Source organism: Astatotilapia calliptera, chromosome 18 (genome assembly GCF_964374335.1).
Source record: "Astatotilapia calliptera chromosome 18, fAstCal68.1, whole genome shotgun sequence".
NCBI classification, from domain to species: Eukaryota; Metazoa; Chordata; class Actinopteri; order Cichliformes; family Cichlidae; genus Astatotilapia; species Astatotilapia calliptera.
The window spans coordinates 27,283,627-27,300,377 of NC_137439.1; the positions used below are offsets into that span (position 1 = coordinate 27,283,627).

Here is a 16,751-nt window from a genome sequence, read left to right on the forward strand (position 1 = left end):
GAAAATGGTCCCCACACTGTAAAAACTGTGATTGGGGTTAATTAGAATCTAATAGGAGAGTAATAGTAATTATTACTCAGTAAAAACGTGTATGAGTAGTTTTAATCAAATCTAAGCAAAATTCAACAATTTTGAGATGTTCAGTTATTTAAATTTACACAGTTTTGTTTGGGGTAAATTCAGCAATGGTTTGTTGAGTAGATTTAAAAAAAAATGTTTGAGTACTAAAAAAATTTAAGAAATCTAATAGATTTAACTGATGAAAGCATTTTCATTTTAATCATTGAACACTTCCGCCCATAATCCTTTGTGCCACATGCAGGACACACGCGCTTCATGAGTGGACGTCTCCATTTTGTCAGAGGTAAGACTTCTTAATTTGTTCAAATATAAGACACGGTTTAAACAATAACGTATATCGGTTTTGAGTAAAGGTTTTAAACAGTATGATACGTCGAAATTTTTTTAATAATCATCACTGTAATGATAGTATCGTATTTTTACACAAATGGCAGTTAGTGGACTGCTAGCACAAGGTCACTTTCCAAGCCTTCACGACTGTGTTACTGAACAGCTTTAACTAACCACATGTTTTACCGTATTAAAAAATATCAACGGTATATTCCGATGAGTTTTAACGTCTTTCATCCACGTTTAAAAGTTCATGAAAAGGTTTTGCGGTCAGTTGTGAGTGATTTTGTCAGCCACAGTCAGTTTTTCGAACTCCAGTTTCCAATAATGGCGGCCGCTACTAAGTTTTAAAATTACTCTTAGTAATCTTTCTGGGTCACAAAATAAACTTTTAACATATTTTCAGGCGCGAAAGTAGCTGTGTAAACATCAAATATCTGCTCGGTTTATCAAGATATCGCATGTTTGCAAAAGTGCTTCGACGTTTTCGGAGCATCTGCTACCCACCAGCTCGATAGCAAGCCGGGAGCTCGAGGGTCACTGAAGCCGCTGAGAACGGCACAACTCCCGGCACATCATTTTCAGATCACCGCGGGGTTTCGCTACTCAGTTTAAACGTAATGTATAAGTCACTTAGACAACCTAAAAATGTTATTGTTTGGTTTTTTTCAGTGTTTTATTTGTTCGTGAGTAAATCGGTTTGGCTGAGATTAAAGTTATTAGATTAGATTAGATAAAATAAAACTTTATTAATCCCCCGGGTGGGTTCCTCCTTGGTTTTTACACAGCTGACTAAACGTCAAAAATGATAATGTTGCTTTCCTTTCAGGTAATGGAAGATCCCTCAACTTAAATTCACCTGATCAGCATGGGATTGAAGTTGCAGGCTATCATAGCCAAGGTATTTTCCACAGACATTTCAGCTTGGAATTTTATTTAAAGAATTTTTTTGTCAAATTTCATTTGCATGGTGCACAGCTCCACTAATTTGTTTGCATGTTTTTGTCAGTGCAAGAGGACGCCAGGACGTCACTGATATAATTAACAACACAATTATGGGTTTCATGTTTTAATTGTATTTTAAATACATGTCTATTCTTAGTAAAAAAAACAAACAAAAAACAAACAAAAAAACACAAGTACAGGTATTGCTGGGTTTTTGTTTTGTCCCAAGAAGGAAAAACCCTTTCTGACGAACATAAACTAAATTAGATAAAAAAACTAAATGACTAAATTAATGTAATTTACTAAAACGACACATTTAAAGATTGAACCTGTCAAGCATGTTGACAATACCTTTGTGTTGACTGTCAGCACCCAGGCATGTGCATTAACATCAGCTAATTATCGCACATAATGCTCCATGTGATGATAATTTGATATTTAACAGTTTTTTTTAATACTGCCAATTCTCACAGTTTTGTCTTAATAAATGGTCACTTATCTGATGGTAATTTTTGGAATTCTTGCTCATTTTCAGTCACCAAGCAATCCTAGCAATAACATAACCAGAAATCTGGTTATTCAGTGCTTGATGGTGTACCTTGGGGAGTCCATTGATCAACTGATCAAAGAGTACAGTGTAAGTGTTGAAGTAGAAACATTATTCTGTTTTTGTTATTCATATGTGTTTGTCAAGTTTCAAATAATTTCAGGCATTATCATGTTTTATTTGTCATTCAGCTACAGGATGTGTCCAGGAAATATTTCATGTGTGCAACTACAGTCAGAAAACCCATGTGTTTGTTGTTTCAGGATGCTGATGAGGATGGTGTGTCACAAGATCTTTCTGAACAGAGGATGAAAATCTACAAAATCAAGGCTGTTGGATCTGAGGAGGATGACATTGGCATTGTGCTGGAGGGTGTGAGAGTTATGCCTGCTCTGGGCAATTTTCCAAGAGCATGCGCAATGCTGGTTGGATTGACATATGCAGTCGATCTTGCCTATCCCAAAGAGCTAAAATACACCTTGGAAGTATTCCAGAAACTTTTCCTTGAACTGGATTGTGCTAAGTTCTCACCAAAAGTGAACAGCCTCAAGAACAAGTTATTGGCTTAAACGAGGACTCTGAAAGAATGAAAGGGAAGTAAGCTCACTGAAAACCTTTGGTTTGTCTTTGTTAGATGCAGCTATCTTTTCAGTTTTTAAGTTAATTTCATCTTATTCATATCTTACCCAAATGACCTGCAATGTGTCAGGCTGTATTTGTGCTCTTCATTTTAATTTTGTTTTTTATTACCTACAAGTTTCTTAGGAATATTCTGTTTGAAAGGCAGCAAATTGGAGGAATCACTAGTGAAGCTTTTCTTTGTTTATAGTGTATGTTACTATAAAACATTGGTTTAAAACAACTTTAAAATTTAACAGAAGTGCAGTCCTGTAGCTGTAGAAATGTTACTTCCTCTTACATGTGTCTTAGATTTTCTCAGGTTAAACATCCAAATTGGGATAAAAGGTTGATTTACATTATTGATATTCCATGTACATGAGTGAAAAACCTTTGTTCTACAGTTATATTGAGTGATTCAATTTAACAAAAGATTGACAAACTAAAGTTTTTGTTTGTCAATCATAAATAAGTAACAGAGATAAAGGAAACGGTAAAGGATATTCAAATTTCATGTTCATGTTGATATTACAGTCTAAAGATTAATTTCTTTTTTACAAAACTGGTTTACATTCATGCAGTTTATGTTGCTGTTGCTCTGTACACAAAGCTGTGTGATAAACTGTTTATGACACTAAAACAAATTTACAGCAGAGGAATGTATTTAGGAGATCAGGAGATTGTTGATGAGAATTCAGTGTATACGAGCAGAAAAATGTTATATTATAAATTACTGTGTTTTATTTTCCACAATAAAACAAATTACTGTTTTGATGTTTTCTTTGTGAAATTGATTCATTTTACTCAGAAAATAAGTAAAATTCATTTCATTTTCTCTTATTATTCAGTCATTATTTTTAAGGTTTATTTGGAAAATTATTGAATCCAATTTGAGTTTTACTGAAAAAACAAGAAGATTTCATTTCTTTGTAATGGATATTTTAGGAAGTTTTTACTAAACCTTTGCCAGATAGTTAGTAAATTCAAAGTAATTTTTCTCAGAGACTTATTTCATATCAATTATTTTTTTTGGTAAAGTTGGGCAATTTCAACCTTCAGTTTGAGATTTTGACCCTAAATCCAACACATATTTACAGTTTAATTCTATTAATATCTACTTTTGTTTTCTATTTGAATTTAATTAACATTTTCTCTACATTTTACATAAATCTTTTGAAATTAAAATCTACTTAATTATTTCAAGTGTCACTTTGTTGCCATAACTTTTTTAAGTAACCTCTAGTCACAGTTTTTACAGTGCAGGGTGATGGGTGTGGGGATTTCTGCTGCTCAGCCATTTTAGGCTGATTTAAGGAATTCACACTGGAATATTAACATTGACAGGTAAAAACTATCCTGTGGCAAGTTTGGTTATATTCCACTGAACACAGTGGAAATGGCAGCCATTTAACACATAGCAGTGGCACAAAAAGGTCCCAAGAAGGCAGGAAGGTTAAGATTCATGTTTGGTTGTGGTACAGGAAGGGGAGGGGGGACCTGGTTGTTTTGGGTGTGTGTGTGCCAGGCTGGAGAGAAGAGCTGTATGAGGGCGCTCTCCCCGGAGTTAGCAACCCGCTTGCTTATGTGCCGAATAAACGGACAAACTGAGACCCAACCGTCTGGTTCTTGTGAATGTTACATTGGTGTCAGAAGTGAAGAAAGAAAAAAGAACCCCAGAACGCCCGACACCCTGTTGCTGGCGACGCTTGCCGTTACGAGACGAGGATGTTGCCGGGCAAGATTAAGAAGGAGACGGAGGAGAGGGACGTTCGTCCGCGCTCGCCCGCCCATGGAGTGAGGGAAACGGCGCTGCGGCTGTCTGCCGAGGCTGGATTTTCTCCAGGTTTGACTAGGCTCGGGAACTGTTCGCACAGCGGCCGCGATTCCGGCGGGAAGGAGTCGACCTCGCTTGGCGCGCCGTCACGTGATGTAAACAAACATGGCGGCGCCCAACAAGCTGCAGCGAATATAAAAACGCCTAAGTTCAGCGGCAAGACGCCATGGGAAGTGTTTATCGCACAGTTCGAGCTGTTAGCTGTTGCAGCTGGCTGGTCTGAGGAACATAAAGCTCTCCAATTGGCTTTGTGCCTGTGTGAGGATGCAGCTGCATGCTTGCTGCTGCTGACCGAGGAGCAGAGGGGAGATTATAATGCTCTGGTCGGAGCACTTCAGAGGCGCTTCGGGCAGTATAACCAACCAGTGCTGCTGAGGTCGGAGTTCCACAACAGACGCAGATTGCCAGGCGAGCCCCTCCGCATTTTGGCCCATGAAATCGAGTGCCTTTGCCAGAGAGCGTATGACAGCATGCCACCATCAGTGCAAGCGGAGTTAGCTCGGGACCAGTTCCTGCAGGCCCTGAGCCCTAAAGAGCTCCGTATGCAAACTCAACTTGCTCGGCCGGCCACACTCAGTGCAGCCCTGGAGCTAGCGTTGGAGAGGGAGATGCTTGCAGGATCCTCTGGGGGCGCTGATGACGCACACGTGGTGAGGGCTGTGTCAGCACCTGTGGAACAGATGGAGACGCCAGCGGGCTTGTGCAGCTTGGTGCAGGCGGCTTCGCTGCAGTCGCCTTCCCCTCGGGCTGGCCCACACCGCCGACCACAGAGCTGCTGGGGATGTGGACAACCCGGACACCTCATCAGGCAGTGCCCCAAGCTTGCAGCGGTTCAGGGAAACGCCCACGGGCCCGTGTAGGCGGGAGTACACGGGCCTGGAAGAACGACATCCCCACGCCACCACCACCTCCACCCGGTGCGGCCATCGCTGTGGGATGGACCCAGGTTGGCGGCTTTTGCCATGTTCCAGTGACGATCGCGGGGGTGTCCTGTACGGCCCTGCTGGACACGGGGTCCAATGCAACGCTGGTCCGACCCGATATTGTCCCAACCGGAGCTGCTGTGCAACCGACTAATGTGCAACTTAAGACTGTGACCGGTGATCTGGCCCCAATGAGAGGGAGGGGAGTGTTCCAGTTCAAGGTGGGGGACCTCGGTGTGTCTTATGCTGCCTGGGTGGCTGACGTGCAGGACGCCTGCATCCTTGGGCTGGATTTTTTACGAGCCATTGGCGGTGTACTGGACTTAGGCAAAGGCTTCCTCGTAATCCCTGATGGGAAGAAGGTGCCGCTTATTTCTCCCCCGGTCTGCACAGCATCTGCCGCGGCGTCCACCTCCACCGCAGAGACCCCTGCAGACCCGCCAGCAGAACAGCAAGCGGAGGAGAAGGAGAGGCTCTTAGCAGTGAGGAGTATCTGGTCAAAGAACTGTGAGGGGCTGAATCCACAGCAGCAAGAGAGTCTATGGCAGGTACTAAAAGAGTTTAGTGACATTTTTGCCCTGAAAGAAAGTGATGTTGGCTTGACACACTTGGTAGAGCACGTCATTGAGACCGGGGATGCCCAGCCTATTAAAGTGCGCCCACGCCGCCTGCCCCTGGCTCATCAGGAGGCTGCGGACAGAGAGTTGTGTGAAATGATGAAGGCGGGCATCATAGAGCCATCTGATAGCCCGTGGGCCTCCGCGGTGGTGATGGTGCCTAAGAAAAAAAGTCCTAGGATGCGTTTCTGTGTGGACTACAGACACTTTAAGTACTACCTGTGCGGCACAGCATTTGTTATCAGAACTGATCATGCTGCCCTTCAGTGGCTGATGTCTTTCAGGGAGCCAGAGGGACAGGTGGCTCGCTGGCTGGAGGAGCTCCAAGCCTTCAATTTCACTGTGGAGCACAGAGCAGGGACGCACCATTCTAACGCAGACGCCCTCTCTCGCCGCCCATGTGCTGCAGCTGGCTGCCGTTACTGTGAGAAGCGAGAGGAAATAGAGCGGGAACTCACGACAATAGACGGAGCAGCACAGCTCGCCTGCAGGGCTCTTCTGGTGGTGGATGCAGCGGAGTGGAGGGCACGGCAGGAACAAGACACGGACCTGCTGCCAGTCCTGCAGTGGCTGGAGAAGGGGGAGCAACCCCTTTGGGATGAGGTCACTGGGTTTTCCATCTGTACCAGGGGGCTATGGGCCAAGTTTGCAGCTCTCAGGCTGAAGGAGGGGGTGTTGGAGCGTGCCTGGAAGGATCCTGCCACGGGGGAGGAGAGGTGGCAGGTTGTGGTGCCAAGGTCGCTGAGGTCAGCTGTGCTGGAAGCCTGCCATGCTCCGGCCACTTTGGGGTCTCCAAGACTCTCCGCCGCCTCCGCCAGGGCTATTACTGGGGTCAACAGCGGAGGGACGTGGAGGACTTTTGCCGCAGCTGTGATGCATGTTCCTCACACAAAGGGCCACAGGACCAGTCCCGGGCTCAGCTTCAACAGCAACCAGCAGGAGCCCCAATGGAGTGAGTAGCTGTGGACGTCATGGGCGTAACTTTGAGTCCAAGGTATTTGCTGCCATGTGTGGACGCCTTGGGATTAAGAAGACCCGCACCACCCCACTTCACCCCCAAAGCGATGGGCTGGTGGAAAGGTTTAACAGGACGCTGGCCCAGCAGCTAGCCATCCTTACCTCAGAACACCAACGGGACTGGGATTACCATCTTCCCCTTACCCTCATGGCCTACAGGTCGGCAGTACAGGACTCCACCCAATGTACGCCTGCCCTGCTCATGTTAGGGAGAGAGCTGAGAACTCCTGCAGAGTTGGCTTTTGGGAAGCCCCCGGACGCGCCAGAGGCACCACCGGGCCGGGACTACGCAAGGAAGCTGCAGGACCGGCTGGATTCTGCACATTCCTACGCCCGAGAGCAGCTGGCGAAGGCAGGCCTGCGCCAAAAGAGGAATTACGACATCACCACTAAGGGGAGGCACTTCCATGCTGGGGAGCTGATGTGGGTCTACAGCCCAAAGAGGAAGAAGGGACAGTGTCCTAAACTGGATAGCAGCTGGGTGGGGCCTTGCAGCGTCCTAGAGTGAGTAGGGGAGGTTGTTTACAGGGTGCAGTTGCCTCCTAGGGGGAGGATAGTAGCGCTGCACAGAGACCGGTTGGCCCCCTACAGAGGGCAGTCCCTCCCCTCCTTTCCAGAGGGACGTGTACAGAGTGTCCATGACCCTGCTCAGAGGGACCCCCGACCGGGGCTGCGTTCCCCTCCCTCGGACTCTCCACCCCAAAGCCCCGAAGCTCCGCGTCCACCTCAGGGGCTCAGGAGGTCAAGGAGGGAACGTAGGCTACCACCCCGCCTCAGAGACTGTGTCGTTCCCTCGGGGACGAGGAACTTATTGCTGGGGGGGCAGTGTAACGATGGTTAAGTGTTATTGTACAGTGACATGTTGGTGATCTCTGCACACTGTTGTTGTTCCTTTAAGATTCATGTTTGGTTGTGGTACAGGAAGGGGAGGGGGGACCTGGTTGTTTTGGGTGTGTGTGTGCCAGGCTGGAGAGAAGAGTTGTATGAGGGCGCTCTCCCCGGAGTTAGCAACCCGCTTGCTTATGTGCCGAATAAACGGACAAACTGAGACCCAACCGTCTGGTTCTTGTGAATGTTACAATATCTTTTATCAGATGTTCATGTGGTTTGGTTATTTGCCTTTTGGTTGAAAGTACACTGAGAGCATGAGGGTGGGAATGGATGTTTGTGTCTGTGGGTGCCTGTATGTCGGTGTCTATATGTCAGGTTGGGTATCAGACGCCACCTCTCTGGGGACACCTCAGGCCCTCCAAGGTTTGGAGGCCTATCTCCACCCACCACCACTTCCCCTGCCGGTGGCGGACTCCCTCAGGTGTCGGTGTGTTGGTGGTTCTTTGTGTCTGGGGGTGGGCGTCCGGGTACACACCGGCTCACTCCTTGGCGGCCGCTTGTCGGGGCCTGGGGCCTGGGGCTCGCTCGGGCCCCTTTGGAGGTGGGGTGCCCCCGGCCTCTCGGCCTGGGGCTCGGTCACTCAGGCACAGCTGGGGGCCGGCGGAGCTCACGGGCGCGTCACTGCAACTCCCCCTGACTTCTGCTCCGCGGCTGCTGGGCGAGCCCTCATCTGGGACTCTCCTCAGCTCTTACTGGAACAGTGGCGCGGCTGCCCCTCTGTTGGTCTTCCATGGTCTCTTGTGTTCTGGGGGCCTCTGGATGTCTGGAGTTTTGATCTCCTCCATACCCGCTTCACACCCTGGAGGACGGGGCTGTGGCCCCCCCACACTCCCTAGCAGATCATTACATGGAGAACCCTTTGGAATGCAAGCATGCTGATCCACACAGGTATGCACACATGGGTATTCACAGACGCGGACTAAAGCTTTCTTGGCTGCTGCCTCAAAGCACACTGTGCGCTGTCTATCTTGCGTGCTGCACAATATCGTATATTATTTTGTAAATATTGATATCTATGACTAGCTAGTTTATTGTGATGGTGCTTTGTTTTCTCTATTATTATGTTGCTCTTTGTTGTTTGCTGTCTCCTCTGTTTGTTTGTTTTTTTTCTCCATACAGGTGACCCAGGAGTTCTTTTTTTTTTTTCTCTCTCTTCCCCCCCCCCCCTCTCACCGTCTCTTCTCCCCTTTGGTTTTCTTTCTTTCTCTCCTCCTCTTTCTCTCATTCATTCCCCCTGTCCTATTTATATAAAAAAAAAAAAAAAAAAAAATGACAAAGGATGAACTGAAGCTCTGCCATCACGTTCTGCTGTTTCTGATGTCATTTAAAAAAAAAAAAGAAAAAAAAAAAAAAGAAAGTACACTGAGAGCGGACTTTTCATTAGTGATCTTAATAGTATTTTTTTTTCATATTAATGTAATTTTTTCATCTAATTGAATACAATCTATTTGTGTATGATTGTCAGTCCAAAGAGGGAGAGAGGAAAGAGGGGAACATGAGGAGAAAGTACAAGGTCAGGAAGAACCAGGTAAGAAAACAGACAGGGAACAGTGACAGGCACAACAGAAACTGTTAAACTGACAAAGAGAAAAAACCTGATTTTACTCACACAATCTGGAAGTTGTGTTCTCCCTATATTAAAGCTGCTATACAGAATCTGCAAAACAAACTGGGTTGAAACATTTTTGACCCTCTTTAACAACATTCCAACATAACATTATAATTGATTGGGGAGATTAAAATTAATGATATATTTTTATGTGGTGCAGCCACAACTTAACTAAAATCTCAGCCAGTAATAGGTAGGCCAACTTTTGGACCGTCCAGTTGTCTGTACGACTGCGGCAATACGTGCACCACATTTGCACACTATCAGAAAGTGCCAAACAGCCCTGGTGGAGTGAGGAGCTGTAAAGAGAAGCAGATGCTCTGTTTATATTCTAAAAATGTTTTAAGCTTGTTTCAAAGATTCTGTACTGCAGCTTTACTGGTAAATGTTTTCCAAAAGCACACATACACTTATCAGTGTTTCTCAAACTTTTTACATTGTGTACCACCTGAGAAAAATGTCAAGCTCTCCCAAGTACCAAGCATGAAACTCATAAATCTTACAACACAAAATTAGTATTATTAAATTAGTCAAATTAGTGTCTGCAGTAAAGATTTTTTCATACATTGTATACATTCTAACACAGGCAAAGTTGCCTCCATTTTTATAATTTTATTAATATTTTGTAATAATCTATTTGTAATAATTTATTCTGTTTTGGGACTGTTTTTTATGTATCTGTATTATATTATACATACTCATTAAAAGTGAATCTCTGTCCAAAAAATGCACTCAGTTTACTTTTTACTCACTATGAGCATCACTCATTATTCTCCTCCAGTAATTAAGGTTAGGATATGTATTTTTTTTATTCCAATCCATTCTTCTTTTGCAGCATTTAAATAAACCTTATCAGATTTGATGGTTTTGTTACAGACTTTTCAAAATTTGGGGATTAAATTGTGTTAAAATGTACAGTGACAAAAACAGTGATGTCATGTTTTGTGTCAAGGATCCAGGCACAGAGAGACTTGATGAATTTAAGAATCTTATGATTTAATAAAGAAATTTGCAGACTTGCACAGAGATGGTAAAATTATGATGACTGATAACGGAAATGAAGACAACAGACGACGAGGACAGGGAGGAACAGGGGTTTAAATGCACCAAGGAGACAGTTATAGAGAACTTGGGACCACTGGAGACATTTAAGGATGCAGGGACTGACAGAGACAGGGAAGAAGTCTCATCGTTACGTGTAAAGTTTATTTTGCCTGGCTGGGCAGCTCTCTGGGTGCTCAGCACCCCCAAAGCTCTGATCCTAGTATCACCCCTGGTTTACGCCCTTTCTGCACTGATTCTAAAGCCGTTAGTTTTATCTTTCTCCAAACAATATTGACCGAACCAGCAGCAAAAGAAGATCCAAACTAAGCTTCACATAAACATCGTCATGGATTCCCTCTGACTTTTGCTGTTTTGCTTCCACCACAATAAAATCCCACTTCATGCACAGCTGTCTCTCTCTTTCTCTCTGTACTTCAAGAACAGTTTCCCGTCTATCCCTGAAATCTGTTTTCTGCATTATTCGCTTGCTTGTTACGCGCAAGACTACCGTTGTTTACAGCGCTGTCGGCCGATGTTTTTTTTTTCCTTTTACTTACTTCTGAAAAGAAAACCTAATTTCTGCCTTCAATAGGCTTCTGAACAAATTTAAACTTTTTAAAATTATACAAAATGCAAACCGCTTAGCCGTGTCTCTAATAAAACTGCTGTAACTTCAGAGGTAATGTTCATATGTTGATTAATGGTTTTCTTTCATTTTTGATGTACTGCAGAATATTTTTATAAAATCCCAGGCCAGGAAAATCACCTTCATGTTTTTCTGTGTTTTATCTTCAGCTACTTTGACACAAAGGCATCTGCTGTGATGCTCACACCTTTGATAAAGTCTGGAAAGTGTCAGCTTCCTTTTTATAGATACAAAAATATGTAAATGTACTGATCTGAATTATAATATCTGACTGTCTGAGGCAAAATTTCCCAGATTCAAATCGAATCGAATCGTGGATCGAATCGATTCAGGACCTTGTGAATCGGAATCGAATCGATTCTAGAAATCAGTGACAATACCCAGCCCTAATCTATACCATCTGCACGTCCTAAACACAAACTCTTTTGCAATACTGGCAACGACGTCAGCCACTTACGTAGGCTCGACATAAATTCACGGCAACTATAAATCAAGGTGAAGTCTGTTCTACATTTGACAAACTCTGGTGTTAGAGCGATATAACAGCACAACTGGTAACATCGGAACTGCCTCACCAATGTTTCAGCACAGATAAAACCAGAATCGGTCACAGTGTACCTGTCTTATTAAAATACCTCTAGTCATTGCCTAATTCTAGCAGGTGTCTTGTGTCTGTGCTGCTGCTTCAGCTTAATGTTTCTATCTCGTCACCATTTTTCTTTTAAAGTATGTTTTCTCTTCTGAATCCCACAGTTTCGTTAATACTCCATCACATAATTTTGTATATTACTTAAGACATTTCCTATTAATAAACCATGTTTGTGTCGGGCAAACAACTGGCTTAGCGGTGTTTTAAGCTGAGGACTGCATCACTTGCAAATATTGTAGTTTTGTATATATGCAAGCAATGCGGGCTCTCTCGTGAAGGTTATTGTAGTTGACTAAAGCAAATAAATAAATAAAACCAAGTACGAAAATAATGTAATAACTAAAAACAAAAATAAACTTACAAACGTACCCAGAATTCAGAAAAATGTATAACAGCTGAATGTTACTGTTAATACATCTACTTTCTCCTTAGAAGATATGGATGTGTATTTCTACATGAGCATGTTGTCTACATATAGGCTTTGTACACCTGCAGATGAGAGTAGATTAATGGGGGCAGCTGTGAACTAATGGGGCTCGGCTCAGCATGCTTCCAGCTCTCAAGGGAATACCTCTCATCTCATCTTCTCCCCTGCCCTCTCTCTTCTTTCTGCAGTCCCAGTTAATCTAGTTTTTACTGCCTAATCTCATTTTTATCTATTTTTATCCCTGTAGTAAAGGGTCCAATATCAATGACACACCTTCAGGCTCAGTTGCAACATGCACTGCTACAGCCTTACATGCAGTTGACGCTGAGATCTTTTGAAGGCCCTCGTCAATAAAGTCTTGTATCCCATGACTAACATGAAAAAGCTGAGATTAAGGAGAAGATCCTGACTGAGCTAGCTTTGCAGCACAAGCTCAAGAGGACTTAAGGGATTGACTTGTTCATTAAAAAGGTTTTAGACAATCTACAGATTAATCAGGTCACTCTGTGGACCTTCTAAGAGGAACCACTGTTAGCACAGACTGAATTGATAGAAAGGTCTTGTTGTCTTTCACTCCCATGAGCGAGTCACGTTATTAGATGTGGAATTTGAAGTGGGCTTTGAAACAAGGCCGATATGTCTACATTGTTGACATTTAAGTCTGTGCCTGCTTGCAAGCAGCATACGTTTTAATCTGAAGTAAAGGCAAATATCCAAATGTTAGTTTTAAAGTTACGGTACTTAGTCTACAACTGTGGAGTTACCCACTCGCCCATGGAACCTGATATTTGGTCATCAATATCTTGTTGCTTTTTTTAACACTCAACATGAAAACACTTAGGGATGACCCATGGAGGACAAAGAACAAGGCAGAGGAGATGGATATTGTCTTATTATTATTATTAAAAAAAAGTTCCCCACTGGTCTGGTCTGAGAGTGATTTTAAAAAATGACCAAAGACACAAAACCATTTTCTTTTTTTGATTTCAATTGCTAAATCTCATTTTTGTCTTTACATCCAGTGTTAGTTGTGGGTTTAATACTAATTAACTATTATAACCTTGATTTGATTAACTGCTTAATAAATGTTGACCATTCTTTGTTATTGGACTTCATTGCACATGTGACCATCGAAGTTTGCCAAAGTAAACCTCACACTCAAAATGTCGGTGGGCTTTTGGTTATGTTTTTATAGGATGTGTTATGGAAGTTTTCATGTAATAAAACCTGCAGACAAACGGTGAGCGGCAGCTAATATCCTAAATATAAAATATATAAAAAAGAAAATAACCAAGCTTGGTGAGAGAGCAGCCATCTCGGAGCACGCAGCCACCAGAACAAAAGGCAAAACACAGCTGTTTTACACCTTTGGTCTCCCCCAGAGAAAGAGTTCCTCCTTCCTTGTTACCTCTTGCAGTGGTTGATTCCCTTGTCTCTCCCCCATCCTCAAAGAGAAACAACAGACTCCACTACCTCACCTCTGTCAGTGGCCCCCAGGGCAGCTGTGGCTACAACGTAGCTTGCCATCACCAGTGTGTGAATGTGTGTGTGAATGGGTGGATGACTGAATGTAGTGTAAAGCGCTTTGGGGGCCATAGGGACTAAGTAAAGCGCTACACAAATACAGGCCATTTACCATTTACCTGTGGAGTCTTCCAACACTGGTGCCAGGCTTCCTGAGTGAATGTTCCTCCCCAACTTCCTGAGATAAACTCATCCAGCTGTTTAACGGCGTGAATGAGGCGTGAAACACTGAGACATTTACCAGACATGCTAAAAACCCAGTGGAACCAATGCATTATAAACAAATGAAAGAAATTCCAATACAGATAGGTGAAGTAAGTAAAATGTTATTTTTAAAACGCCTTTCAAGACAATCATCATTTGCTTTATAACAAAATTCCAGAGCATAACCAGCAGCTGAACATGTACTGTACTAAACATTACCTCACTGGTGATGTAAGACTGTTCAGTAACACCATTATTACCTATTTGATGTGTAATCACAGATCCAACTTTTCCACCTTTGAATGTTAACCTTTTTTTCTCATATCGCTTCAGAAGCAAATGTCATTTTTCCACTAGCTGACTTTCAAACAAGAAAAAAATACAAAATAAAAAAAAAATCATCTGATGAGCATGGCTGAAATTTTTGTCTGTCAGTTTTTTTCCTTCTCGTTGGCCTTTTGCGTCCTGCCAACATGAAAGACTTCTATTTCACCCATGAAAGATCAACAATTTGAACGAGATAGCGTGCTTTTCATTTACATAGTTCAACCTCGAGTGCAGGCAGCTCACCTTTCCCTTCAAAGGGGAAGGGGAGGGGTCAAAGCACACAGTCACCTTTGACAAAAATCTGGACAGTAATGAGTTCACACATAAGTCTGAGAATGAACTCAGGTGTCAGGGACAATTTGATAATACCACTACAGGGTCCAGGCTAGATCACTCTTCAGCTGCTACCTTTAGCAAACACAACTGTGTCACGGTGCAGAATTAATAACATCAGGAATATTAGGTAGAAAATATTCTACACAGGCAGCGGTGGCACTGCCTTATGTGCAATGCATGCATATGTATGCTTGTGTGTGAATGTGTGAAGATCTGTGGAAGAGATTATAAATGGCTGTCTGTGGTGCAGCACTGAAGTGAATCTCTAAATGAGGTATCTTCTGCTGCAGCACATTTGTCCTTGCTGTGACAGAGGGTCTAAAGATGCTGGCCTTACACCCAGAGCGTATGGTCTGTGTGGGGAAATACAGAAAATACAAAGAGAATGAGGGAGAATGTAAGTGAATCCAGTTTTCTAGGGTTGTGCAAATGTGGATTTTTTGTGTGTGTGCCTGAATTCAAGTTAAGCTCAGTTTCCTTATGCAAATGTGTTGGTGGTGTTTGACCTTTTAACCACTCCGTTTTATCTATTTTGATCTCCCTGCACTTTTTATGCAGTCTCAATAACCATCAGAGTACCGAGCATTAATGTGTTACACCTCCCTCTATTGATGGGAGACATCCCTGTGCAGACATCCCAGCCTATAATGGTTATTGGTTATTCTGACAACAAGACAAACAGGCTTGCTAGCAGATCTCACTGCTTGGCAATATGTAAATTATGCAAGTTTTCATGCAGGTACAAATGAAACATGGACTAGATCTGACAAGGATGCCTCCTGGGTGAGGTGTCCCACTGGGAGGAGACCCTCGGGGCAGACCCAGGACAAGTTGGAGAGACTATATCTCTCAGCTGGCTTGAAAACGCCTTGGTGTTTCCGTGAACAAGCTAGAGGAGGTGGCTAGGGAGAGGGAGATCTGGGGCTCTGTGCTTCAGCTGCTGCACCCACAACATGGCCCCGAATAAGCATAAGAAAATTGATGCATGGGTAAGTTTTTATATTTAAAATTCCCATTTGTTTTGAACTAAGAACTTTAATAATGAGGGATAGTACACAGAGTGGCATATTATCTTATCTTTTATTCCACAAACAAAACTTTTGATGACAATATATAAGGCAAATTCCCTTGTAAGACTATTTGCTTTTGGGCTGTAAACAGGAAGTGCAGCAATAAAAATGATACACTGACTGTAGTAAATCCGCTCTTGTAAAAAACAAACCTTGCTCTGTAGAAAAGTTGTATTTTCAACAATAACTCTGAATCATTGAGCGAGGAAAGGATTTTGCTGCGACTCACTCTGATTGTAAGGATAATTCTGAATCACGTTTAGTGCTCACCTCTTCTCACAATATCACAAGTGTTGTTTGTTAACAGAAAGAAGAAGAACTCGCTGGTACCTGGAACCCATGATTTTAACCTATGGTTCAATAGCTGGTGCATAATTCAATACAATCAAATCACATGACATAGAATTCAGGTACTGATCACTTTGTGATCCCTACCGTGTCTGAGCATCACTGAGCTCCTGTCTCAATTTGGTTTGCTGACTGTGATCTCTATCATGGAACATGTTCACACACTGATCAAGCATAACTTTGTCTGCATCCTTAGATTCAGTCAGTCTTGTCTGAAAGAGTCAGTCTTGGGGGCCCAAGATCACACTGGACAAAAGCATCGATCGTGATGTTTTATGTGCTTAACAATGCATGTTTGAGTCTGACAAAATTATTATTGTTTTCTGAAAACAACGAAGCTGCAGTTTGTTATGGAAGCAGGGAGTTTGTCCATGAATGGCCTCTTCATCTCCCCGTCTTTCTGTCTGTCTGTCTCTCTCTCTCTCTCTCTCTCTCTCTCTCACACACACACACACACACACACACACACACACACACACACACACACACACACACACACACACACACACACACACACACAACCTAACAGCACCAGACCTCACAGACAAGCGAGAGGCGAGTAAACTCGTGAAGTAGAATTCTAATTCGAGAGGTTTTTACCTCCCCCCGAGTCCTACCCACAGGCCTCTCACTGACATCATGATGAATGGCTTTGAATTCGCTAGATGTGGATGTCTATGTGTGCATGTGATTGTGTGTATGTGGGAGGGTTCAAGGCACAAAGGTTGTCACCCTTCGGAACGCCCCCCCACCCTCCACCCGTT

At 43.4% G+C, this 16,751-nt stretch overlaps 1 long non-coding RNA gene across 1 annotated transcript; it reads left to right on the top strand.

Moving 5' to 3' along the window:
- The first annotated feature begins 318 nt into the window (after positions 1-318).
- Positions 319-3,297, top strand: LOC145421985 (uncharacterized). The gene is made up of 4 exons (XR_013903346.1): positions 319-364; positions 1,241-1,312; positions 1,892-1,993; positions 2,167-3,297. It is a non-coding gene; the product is annotated as an uncharacterized LOC145421985 (long non-coding RNA).
- The last annotated feature ends 13,454 nt before the right edge of the window (positions 3,298-16,751 follow it).